Here is a 13,028-nt window from a genome sequence, read left to right on the forward strand (position 1 = left end):
GCTTCTAAATATTTTCAAGTTTTGACTATGACATAAAAAACACTAGTTGTAACCTGATTGTGATTTTTTATTTTTTATTTATTGTGTCTTAAAAACGGTGGTTGCTAACAAGTTGCTAGAATGGACTACATCCTTTGGCTGGGATTTTAGACGCCATCGTGACAAACAGGAAATCTCTCCCCAGCCCGCGTTTCATTCACTTTTGTATTCTGTAAGTACATTTTTTTATAATTTCTTTTTTTTAAATAGCCCGCGTTTCAGCCTCACATTCTTAGAAGTTTACCTTTCAGTTAATATATATATATATATATATATATATATATATATATATATATATATATATATATATATATATATATATATATATATTAACATTATATATATATATATATATATATATATATATATATATTAATATTATATATATTATGCTGAGCTGTCCAAGGACCTCTTGGCCTTCCATGACCGCGCCCCAACCAGTAAGGGGTGCATCTGTTGAAACGGTTTTCCGGCAACATGATGCTCCCAATACAAGCCCCAGGTACAGAAACCAAGGTTTCTTCCATATAACGAGGGAACAAATGCATTTGCACGTTACCATGATCATACGAAAGGGATTCCCCTTCGGGGGAAAACCCCTTGGTTCTCAGCCACCACTGTAGTGGTCTCATGTGGAGCAGGCCGAGCGGAATCACACTGGACGCTGCTGCCATGAGACCCAGCAGTCTCTGAAACTGCTTGACAGTGATGCTGTGGCCCAGCCTTAACTGGAGACCTCCGCCCGCACGGTCGCACGGTGACATGCGTGCCCGCATCGTTACCGAGTCCCATACTATTCCCAGGAACGTGATTCTCTGGGAGGGTGTCAACGCGCTCTTCTTCGCGTTGAGTCTCAGTCCCAAGCACCTCATGTGGGTTAGAACAGCATCTCGATGCTGAACCGCCATATCGTACGATCTGGTCATGATCAGCCAGTCGTTGATATAATTCAGTACACGGATGCCCTGGAGTCTTAGCCGAGCCAGGGCTGCATCCATGCACTTTGTGAAGGTGCGAGGTGACAAAGCTAGGCCAAAGGGAAGAACTCGATATTGGTACGCTTCGCCCCCGAAAGTGAACCTCAGGAACTTCCTGTGACTGGGAAGGATGGATATATGGAAGTATACGTCCTTTAGAACTATTGTGACGAACCAGTCCTTGAACTGGATCTGACTCACGATAACAGGAATAGTTAGCATCCTGAACCTGTATCTCCTCAGAGATCGAATCAGAAGCCTGAGATCTAAAATTGGACGCAACGCAGGGCCCACACAGAGATATTCGGAAGGCATGACCATGCGCCGAGATACTCTGATAAGGGCACCAGCCTCTCGAGGCTGGCCTGGGGTATCGACCGAACCTCTCCTTCGACCCCCTGAAGCGAATAACCGGCAGGGACTAGTCAAGGTAGATTTTCGGTGCGCGAACGCATTCGCTGCTCTGCCGCAGATTTTATATGTGCTAGCCAGAGCCGTGCGCGAACGCAGGGAAATGACGTGGCCCGGAGCCCGGAGCCCTTTTGACTGCGGGAGCACAACATCGATTTCCCGAGAGCTCCGGGGGGAGAACTAACTCGGTCGCTCCGCCCCATGGGGGACAGCTCTCAGCGGCCCTGCCGCGGCTAGGACCGCTTGGAAGCCTTCTTAGGCTGAATGACCTCCCTCAGGTCGGTCTTCGGCTTCGAAGACTTCCCGCGAGAGCGTCGCTTCTTCTGCCAAGCTCCCTCAGGAGGGGCACGAGAAGCGACGCTCTGCTTCTGCACCTTCTGGACCCTCGCCCTCATTGAGCTCCTTCAACAAGTCCGCTTGGTAGGCCTGCAGAACCGCGAGAGTGTGAAGGCACCCACCAGCGCGACCAGCCGTACTGTATGCCCTTCCCACCAACTTCGATGTCTCTCGGCATGGTTTCGAGGGCAATGCCGGGGTCTTCAATGAAGCTGCTGTCTAGGGTGAGAGGTTGCCCGCGAGCGCCTCTTCAACCCTCGGCAGCGCAACATATCCCTTCTCAGATATGTAGTCAAACTCGTAGTCAGGGCGTAGTCAAACGCGCTGAGAAAGGTTTTTCATTGTGCAGGTCGGGGAAAAACGGCAGACCCCGGCGTGGAGGCTGGGCTCGACGCTTGAAGAAGCGCTCATCCAGCTTATTTGGCAGCTGGACGTGCACCTCTTCTTGTTGCCAATCTAAACTCAGCTTGGCCACAGCACGAGTCAAAACCTCCACGATCTCCTCCATAGCCTGCGAGTGGGGTGGCGACTGCCCCACTGCGCCTGCTTCGGTGCTCATCGTCAACGACCCCTCAGAATCGGACAGCATGAGCACCTGATCCTCCGCCTCGTGGGAAGAAGCCGCAGCACGGGCTTCCACACGTGGAGGAAGATCCTCTGAATCGTCAGAGGAAGAGAGAGATGCCTCAACATTCCCTAATCCTGCTGACAGATCCATCTGCGAGCCCCACGATCTGCGGCACCGCTCTGCCTCGGCAACAGCGGGCCCAGAACCACGAGGCTTGCGAGGCTGGCCGTCCTCAAGATTAAGGAAAGCAACATTCAATCAAATATCATAAATATACAACTACATAAATCAATACATAAAGAGATCAACTTTTCTTTCTCCCCCGGGCAACCTCTGCAAATGGTAGATCCGGGCAGAACCAAACGGCTTAAATTCTGTTTCAAACAGACCTCTAATTTCTGTTGCGCCAGGATGCTGCTGGAGCGGACCAAGTTTGAAGTCGCCACATCATGGGTAAACTTAAACTCAAAATAGAAATAAATGTAAATAACAAATACAACGTAACTAATTTGTGTGCACTACAAATCAGTAACTATGTATGTCAATGTGTTGTAAAATGTAAACAAATGCAAACTTAATAAAAATATTAATGACTATTGTCTGTCTTGTGTGATTATTTTTATACTGAAATAAATGATTGCAAAAGATTAATCTTAAATGAATAAATATGGTTTGTATTGTGTGTTTGTGAGGTTTGTGTGTGTGTGTTACCACTCTTTTGTGGCCACCACTCAGGCCCTCACAGTCATCTACGATGACGCAGTGTCGAGTTCCCTCGATAAAGGGAACTTCACTCTCTTTATACAAGAGAAAACAAGACTCCACCTGGTCCAATCCTATTTCCTCACCCCTGCCGAGATATGACCCTCTCGCCCTCTGTCTCAGGGCCACACAAACATGCAAATCTCACAGATACTGCCACAAGCTGTTTCTGTATGGTCAATATAAATACTTTTGGTGTGATTGGTAAACAGGTTTCATCCTCATCAGTGGAACAGGTTACATTCCCGCACAAGTAAAACAGGTCATAAAAGAAGGACAACCGGGTTTGTTCCTCTGGTGTGGGGAGATGCTCATAAAGATCTTTTGATAAACATTTATTGTCAGGCCTCAAGGATAGGTGGGACCATTTGGGTCTGAGAAAAGAACCAAGATCTGCATAAATATTTGGGTGCTAAATGTTTATTGTTCTTTGATCTGGTTGAGTATTTAAGGAGAAGGGGCAAACCACTCAGGGAAGCATCTGTATCCAGAACTTCCCACACTGTTACGGTGTGTCTGTATAGCCAGGTAAATGTTGACTCTTTGAAACTATGTTTATACTATTTTATAATTGAGTTATATTGTATGCTGATCAGTTGTGTATAATCTCTTGTATTCTTGTATTAATTTGACTATATTTTGATGTTTTTGCCTGGCTAAATAAACATTAACTTTGATTAATCTTGTATTATTCTAAGGCTGCTTTCGAGTCTGGTATTACCGCAGATGTCGTGTCAGGATAGATCAAACCGTAGGACTCAATGACTGGAGCATGGAGCACAGCATTAGGGATAATCTGATTTCTGACTATCACTGTATTAGCAAGTTGCAGTTCCTGTGATATTATTCCCATTACGCTTTAAGATGAGTAAGCAGGCGCAGCCACTTAAAGGTAAAATATTCACTTTGTAATCCTCTGACTAATATCAGAACTGACCCGTCTGTGTCCTTGAGAAAATGTAAATCGCGAAACATTAATGTTTCTGAGCGATATTGGGTCCCTTGATGAACGAAGACAGTGAGAAGTACACTGTAAAAAAATATTTAGAAAAAAAGTTACCTGGTTGCCTTAAAATGTTGAGTTCATTGAAATTAAAATTTTGAGTTAATACAATGAACATTTTTTGAGATTAGACAACCTTTATTAAGATATTATTAAAAGATTTCGTAAGCATATTGGGTAATTGTGTGTGTTTTATTTCTGATGATGCAGAGACATGCCAAATAGTGGTATTTTCATGATTTATCAAATTTTTTATGTGATAAAACGAGTTTAAACGTGTTCCTGCAGCTGAGAGCTGAGCTCTGAGTGCGATCTCCCATCCCCCATGCGCGGGTTCAAAACATGCGAAAATGGCTCCCTCTGCTGGCTGTATTCTTTAGCCTTTGGCCAAACATTCCTCCTATGAGATGCAAATATCGTCAATTTGCATCATAGCAGGAATTTTTCCAGAAATAAAATGCATAAATCTCTTGTCTCAGGGGGATATGAGGGGGGCAAGCACAATCATTTAAATATACTTCAGGGTTTCTACTGATACAAAGCCATATGCTAATCGCTGAAGTAACCCTTTAATGTCACTATTAAGTGACGTTAAGCTTTTTCTTTATAACAATTTTCTATGGGAGGAAAACACAACGTATAATTAAACGCATTGTGTTCATATTCTGGGCTCAACTGCTTTGCTTTACAGTAGCCTATGGTTTATGATTTTTACAGAGTTTGGTCTTTTAATATCACTGTCAGTGCATTAAGCCACTTAAAGCATTTTTCACATTAGGTTTTTTAGGCCTAGTCCACACTTACACGGGTATTTTTATTACCGGAGTTTTTCCTCCGTTTTAAAAAACAATCACGTCCACACAAGCACGGTTTTAAAAAAAAAAATCTGTCCACAAGAGAACGCAAAACTACGCTATGATTGGCTGCCTGATTTCCACATGGGTCCCATTCACTGCACCGATGCACATTGCACTGACTGAGGGATGCCATAGGCTTAAGTGAAACACTTCTACAAGTTCCTTTACTTTGGACTCAGTGACAGGTAACTGTATACACAGGTGCAGGGCCGAAGTGGACTGTAATAGCTTCACACACTTGCTTTACTATTTTGTATTATTTCATTCTGGCGCCTTTGTTCTGCAATACAATAAAATAACTGAACATGTATCTGTAGGCTATACATGTGATAAGCGCTGCTGGAGTCCACCGCATAGACTCGTCTCACGTAAATAAAAAGGAGATAATGTGAAAAAAATCGGACATCAAAAAAAGGAGAAAACGGCCCGCACTTCGATTTAAAAAGCCAAAATCACCGGTTTCACCATCTACACGACAACGCTGTAACCGGAGTTTCTAAAAATCTTCCCCCTGGCTGGAGTTTTCTAAAAAGTCCGGTTTTAGTAACCGGATACAGCGTTTACGTGTGGACGAACAGCCAAACCGCGTAGAAAAAGCTGCGGTTTTGAAAATACACATGTTCGTGTGGACAGGGCCTTAGAATGTCCCTAGCCACAGACATTTTTTTATATCATTGTTCTTTGCTTTAAGAATTTGCTTAAGAATTCTGAATCTGTGGTCTGTCTCATTTGCAAATGAATTGTGTTGCTTTAAAAATCTTATGTGAATACAGATTACAAAGTGTTCACCAAAAACCATGTGTTCCCTATCGAGAGGTCTCATATTGCGTATTGGAAAACTCCTTTTCTCGAGAATATGAAGCAAAACTTTATTAGATAAAGGCATCTATGTAAAGCGCAGTGTCCCTGCACAGCAATAGCACAGCAATAGCACAGCGCGAGAAGTGTTCTGATTGGCCGGGCCGCGGCAACCACAGGAACCTATGGAGAGGCGGCTGAGGATAGGAGGCCAGTGGGGGCGCTCTAGAGAGACCGCAGAAAAAGGGACTGAAATTAGCATACTGGAGGCTATATAAGACCCTGTTTCGCCATAGGTATCAGATTTTATCTCCTTCAGTGACACTGTCGCTGACCTCCGGAATCGAGCAAATCGCCATCCAAAAGCAACCAGCGGAACTTTCCTGCAGCCCTGAGAACACCGGATTCCCTCCTGGTCTCCGCCTTCAGCCACCTGCATTCCAGCTACGCCATCCGACGTTAAATATCCTTTATTCTGTGTGTCTATGTTGTGTGTGTGTGTGTGTGTGTGTGTGTGTGTGTGTGTGTGTGTGTGTGTGTGTGTGTGTGTGTTGCCGCTGCAACACCACTTCAACTGAGACATGGTTATATACCCAAAGTGCTATCAACCCCTTTCAAAACGCAGGTCATTACACTGCTTCCATAACCCGTGTCTCAGAGAGAAAAAGACGCGAACCTACTCTTCCCAGTCAGAGCATTGAGATTGTATCTAGAGCGCTCCGCCCCTTCAGGCAGTTGGATCAGCTCTTCATTTGCTTCGGCGGCCGCACTAAGGTTGTGCGGTCACGAAACAAAGACTCTCACACTGGATAGTGGATGTGATCTCACTAGCATATAGGTCTAAGAACCTAACCTGTCCTATAGGCATTAAAGCCCACTCCACTAGAGGCATGGCCTCGTCTTGGGCTTGGTCATGTGGCATTTCCATGGAAGATATCTGTGCGGCGGCAGGCTTGGCCTCTCCATCCACTTTTATCAGATTCTACAATTTGGAGGTCCCAGCTTTACAAGCAGGGCTTTTCTCCATCTAAGGACTCTATATGCAGCCCTGGCAACACGGTTGCTTATATTGTCTGCTTATACACAATTGTTCATAAGCACCATTACACTCTACCATAGATCCGACTGTGTCCGGTCAAGTGTTCAAATGAACCGACTCTTCAGGTTCTTTCAGTCCCCTTATGAAGCCCACGTGTGTCGGTCTCTCTAGAGGTTTTTTGACTTTCTCTCATTTGGGTTGGGGATTTATGGTCAGTCAGCATGCACAGCGTTTTACAATGTGTTCCGATATGCAATATGAGAGACCTCTCCAAAGGGAGCGTACTCGGTTACTTTCGTAACCTCGGTTCCCTGAGAGAGGGAACGAGTATTGCGTATCGCACCGTGCTTGTGCTTCTCAGGTATAGCTTCAGTCAATTTTTACAACCTGATACCTATGGCGAAACAGGGTCTTATATAGCCTCCAGTATGCTTATTTAAGTCCCCTTTTCAATGGTCTCTCTAGAGCGCCCCCATCGGCTTGCTCTCCTCAGCCGCCTATCCATAGGTTCCTGCAGTTGCCGCGGCCCGGCCAATCAGAGCACTCCTCGCGCTGTGCTATTGCCATGCCGCGACACTGCACTTTACATAGATACCTTTATATAATAAAGTTTTGCTTCATATTCTTGAGAAATGGAGCTTTTCCATACACAATACTCATTCCCTCTCTCAGGGAATCGAGGTTACAAAGTAACCGAGTACGTTTTGCATTGATTTACGTTATCATAGTTGGTTAAATGAAGTCGGTGTGCTACCTACAGGCCTTTTGGGTGTAGTGTAGGGTGGTAACAACATTACCCTTTTTGACAGAATAATCGTGATCAATAATCGTGATTATGATTTTGAGCAAAATAATCTTGATTATCATTTTTAACATTATTGTGCAGCCCTAACTTCGGCACTCTATAGTATCCAGCATGACCTGCTATTTTTAGCACACATACTTAACGCACACACGCAGACTCAATGACAGACTGTTTTTATTAACTAAATTAGTTTTTTACACTTGTAAATTCTGTAAATAGTTTCTTTAGTTTTTCAGGGACTGTAAATGCATTATAATTAGCAGTTTATTGCAGATTTATTTGAATAAAAAAACTACTCTTTACAATTACAAATATTCTAATATAAATGGCCTGTTTGAAAAGATGCCAGAAGCTTACAGAAGCTACACTTTTGAGAGAATCATCCTCAGATTTGAATGAAAACATGACCAGACATTCAGCTTTATATTTAGGTTATTTTCAGGCCATTAACATTAAAATCTCATATTTTTTAACTTACATGCATGTTTCCCCTTGTTTTACTCTGTTCCTATACTATTTTGAGTAATGACTCTTGTGTAACAATATTTCAAGTGTCTAGTTTAAAATAAGACCAGATTTATGAATTTAGACCATAGGGTTTAAGAGCTGCGGATCTTTTCTGAAAATTAAAAAAAAAAGGTTAAGAGGTTAAATAGAATATTTTATCACCTTTCACATTTCTTCCGTAACTAATTCACACTTTAAACACTTCAGAAACATTTCAAAACCTTCAATAAACAAATATAACATTCAGTTTTCAGTAAATTGAACAATATTAATTAAAAACTCACCAAAACTGGGGGGTTCCCTATCATAGAAACTCGAACTGCGTCATCGCTTTAGGAACGCCTCTGCGTGATTGCGTCGTGAAGCACGTATGTCATCAGTCCAATAGGAAGACGGAACATCATAGGCGGGTGACATCACGGACCCGGAAACTATAAAGCACACCGGCAAACACACGCCGTTAGCTTCTGTTGTCTTTAATAGTGCTCTGTGTCATTTGTCTGTCCAAATATCTGTTTGATATATTCTGAGGAATTAAAGGGTTTATCTGACTTTGAGAAGCTAGATATTATCAGCCTATCTTCCATATGGTAAAGATGGTCGTCGAAAAATTAAAACACTATGGTAAAGACCTGGTCGCACAGAGAGGCATTTTTTGTTACGAGCTCCTCGCACATGGCGCAACAAAAAACAGAGCGTCGCCATTCGCAGTAAGGGTGGGCTAATTGTCGGCGATCTCAGGCACAGCCTTCTAAGGGTAAAACTGATCTGAAGACAGTTATTATTTCAAGGAAGGCTGCATCGAAGAAGTCTGTGTGCTACGGCGTTCAGGGCTGTGAGAGTCATCCCCTCCGGGGGCAGACGGTGTTTACCTCAGTACACGGTACCAGTCTGTCCTTGGCACCCTCACAGGGTCGATCCACCAACCCCGCCCGAGCGTCGGGGCGTGGAGAGCCCTCGCGGGTCATCAGAGGATGGCTCGTGCCCTCCAAGGAGGGAGGTGGCACTGTCGAGTCAGTTGTTCCCTGCCGGTCAGCCGTTTCAGGGTGCTGCACTCGCAGTGCAGAGTACATCAGAGGCCAGCCTCGAGAGGCTGGTACCCTTAGTAGATATTCTGGCTAAATCTGCCATATATAGCTCAGTGGGTCCTGTAGTTTTTAAGAAGGGTACGCCATTCAGTTTCGATGTCGTCCACCCAGTTTCAACGGGGTTCTGCCCACAGTGGTTCGCCCCGAGCAGGCTCTGGATATGTCTCAAGAAGTACAGGCTCTGCTGCAGATAGGGACTTTAGAGAGGGTTCCGGAGTCAGGCTTTACGGCCGGTACTTCGTCGTGCCAAAGAAGGATGGAGGGTTGCTCCCGATCTTAGATCTTTACGTTCTGAACCGCTGTGTAGCAAGCTCAAGTTCAGGATGCTTTTACGCAAATAGATTGTGTCTCAGATCAGGTCTGAGGACTGGTTTGTCATGATAGATTACAAAGATGCATATTTCACATCCTTCCACAGCACAGGAAATACCCAAGGTTCGCTTCAGGGGAGAAGCTTACCAATATTGGGTGCTTCCCTTTGGTCTAGCACTTCACCCCACACGTTCACCAAAGTGTGGACACGCATTAAATCGCTGATTGGCTAATTCTAGCACAGTCCGCTCCTTGGTCATGTGGAGGGACCCTTGCTTTCTAGGCCAAGGCCCGTTACTGGGGGCACCATGCCAGTGGGTATCTCTGAGCATAGGTGCCTCCCTTACGGCACAGGGCCTATGGCAGGAACACATAGGGCCTATGGCCAGTTATACAAGCTGGCACGCCTTATTCCCCTCTGGTCCCAGTGGAACTGTTCTCAGTGAGGGCTATGTACATTCCTGGGTGTTTGAATGTGGAAGCAGACATCCTGTCGATGCAGGGGCCGAGGCCCGGGGAGTGGAGACTCCATACCAAGTTTGTTGAGCTCCTTTGGGAGAGATTTGGCAGGGATCAAGGGACTCAAGTGACGAGAATATGCATTGTCGTCTGTGGTTCTCTCTAGTGCCTCCAGTTCCGCTCGGACTGGATGCTATGGTACAGGAGGGGCCGAGGCTGCCTCTGTACGTTTTTCCCCTGATTGCTCTGCTTCTGGGAGTTCTAGAGAGAGTGCGTCGGGACGGGACCCGTCTTCTGTTAGTAGCCCCGTTCTGGCCAGGTCAAGTATTGTTCTCGTACCTTGTGTCTCTCCTCGACGGCTCTCCCCTGGAGATTCCGATCAGGAGGGAGCTTCTCTCTCACCAGGAGTTGTGGAAACCATGGGCTTGGCCTCTGAGGGGGCCCAGCTCATAAATTCTGGTCTCTCAACTAGGGCTGGACAATAATTCAATATCAATATATATCGCGATATAATTTTTTCAATAACGGTGATATGATTTTTAAACCCATTTCCGATATTTTGATATATACATTACAGCATTCCTCACTGACTGACATCCAGGGCGCAGCCGTCAGAAAGAGCAGAACACGATTGGCTACTTGCGCGATGACGTAGACCATAGACACGCAGCCAGTGCTCGGCAAGTTTTAGCTACAAAAAGAGTTTCCCTGACTAATACAAATGTGACTGGACGAGCTTCCACAAGTAAGGAGAAAAAAAATTGTTGATAAGAGAAGAAAGACTAACTTTCTTTAGTGACGTGGAAGTGGTTCGGCTATCTACAGCACTATTCACACGGGATTAGTATTATAGGGACCTCTGTGATTTAGAAATTACTCCCCCACATCTGAGTTTTGCGTGGCGCATTCGCACGGGATAAGCAAGCCTGTGATTTTACTTGAATTTACTGACTGCTCCCGGATATGATAGACTTCGTTATAGATATATAGCTGTATGAAATCATAAACAAGCATCGATATCGTTTTGATTATTTTACAGTAGCCTAATAAATAAACATAATTTCGTCCAGTTAGCGAACAGACGCCATGAACTGAGCTCAGACCAGCAGGAATCAGATTTAATTGATCACGAGTGAGAAGCTGACGATATACGGCAGAAGATTCAGTTTCAAATGCAAAAGTGGCTATTTAACACAAGCTTGTCATTGTAGGCTACTGTAAGCTACTGTTCTGTTTTTCATTAAGAACAGTATTGGTGTTAATATTAAACACACCATTCAATCAGATTACTCCCAAATTGATACTCATTCTAAAGTGAAAATATAATCCGTGTGGGCGCGGCTGCACGGGAATTCATAACGATGCATTATGAATCCAGACTTTATTCTTCGTGAAAGATAAAGATAGAAATGCTCACAGGAAGAAAAAAAGCTTGCAAAAATTATATACAATCCGCCTAATCCTGACCAAATCACAGAGAAGTCGATTCGCACAGGACTAATATTATCACAGGACCTCGGTGTTCGGCGAAATATGGTATTTTTTATGGGAAATATGGGAATTTTTACTTTACAAATTACAGACATGGCCGATTCGCACGGGATTAAGATCACAGACATTCTCTGCAATTATTACAAATCACCAGAGGTCCCCAGATAATACTAGTCCCGTGCGAATGGGGCTTAAGATCTGACATTAAACTTCAGGTTTCAGTGTGTGTGCTGCAAAATGTGCCAGAGAGGTGCCGACTAGGGGTGTAACAATACATCGACATAGATGCATCAATCTAATGTCTAACAATGCGATGGCAAGGGTTACAAATGATCCATGTAGACTATTTGTGTAAGAGGCAAGTGGCACATTTGTTTTAATACTTTCCACATTTGCACACAATGACATGTAGGGCCTATTAACACCAACGCATTCATTCTCGTTTAAATTACCTTTCAAAGCTTGTGAAAGACGGTCAGACATGGCTTCATGAAAATGTATCATTTGCTCGTGTTTAAAGCCTTGCAAAAAGTAAGGTATCGTATCGACCGTAATTAAGAAATATATTTTGATATAAATTTTGGCCATATCGTCCAGCCCTACTCTCAACCAAGGTTGTTGTGACATAGCTCAAGCTCCTATGATAGGGCACGACTCGGTTACGTCTGTAACCTTGGTTCCCTGAATTGGGAACGAGACGCTGTGTCATGCATGCCCGCAATGCCCGCAAGCGCCTTGTTTCATCCTTTTCAGAAGCTAACACCGTGTGTTTGCAGGTGTGCTTTATAGTTTCCGGGTCCGTGACGTTCGGCCTATGACATTCCGTCTTTCTATTGGACTGATGACATACGTGCTTCACGACGCAATCACGCAGAGGCGTTCCCAAAGCGGTGACGCAGCATCTCGTTCCCAATTCAGGGAACCAAGGTTACAGACGTAACCGAGACGTTTCATATGCATTTACCACCCGCATTAGATTTTACACGGGTTCTCAATCAACGATCGTCAGTGGAAAATCAACAAATATTGTTCTAAAAATAACCCAATATAATCAAAAAAAGGATTGTTTAGATATTTTCCTTAGATTGATTGATCTTGCTTCTTTTCTCTCTCGCGCGTGTGATCAGCAATGCGTGCGCTTTCTCACTGCTTTCGCGTCTCGTCTCTGACGCTACGAGCGATCGCAGTTTGAACTGAATATATAATTTCCGCATTTAGTAATTGTATCATTTATTATATTATTATATGAAACAGCAATGACTTTAAGCAACATTATATTTATTCTTTTTGCATTTTGTTAAAATTATAATTATTTGGAAAGTATATTATTTTCTTTCTGTTTCTCATATAGAAGGATTCTAATCTGTCTATATTTATTTATTATGTCATATAAAAGTGTAGGTATACACTTATTTTATATATTTCATTATTATTTTAAATCATATTAGACTAGTTATGATACTGGTTTTAACTGGTTTCAAATAAAATGAGTTCCCATTAAGTTGATTCTCAAACCAAACAGTGAGTTTTATTGAATCAATTTTTATACTGTTGATGCATGGTGTCCACTGCAGAC

This window comes from Pseudorasbora parva, chromosome 8, assembly GCF_024679245.1.
Source record: "Pseudorasbora parva isolate DD20220531a chromosome 8, ASM2467924v1, whole genome shotgun sequence".
Classification (NCBI taxonomy): domain Eukaryota; kingdom Metazoa; phylum Chordata; class Actinopteri; order Cypriniformes; family Gobionidae; genus Pseudorasbora; species Pseudorasbora parva.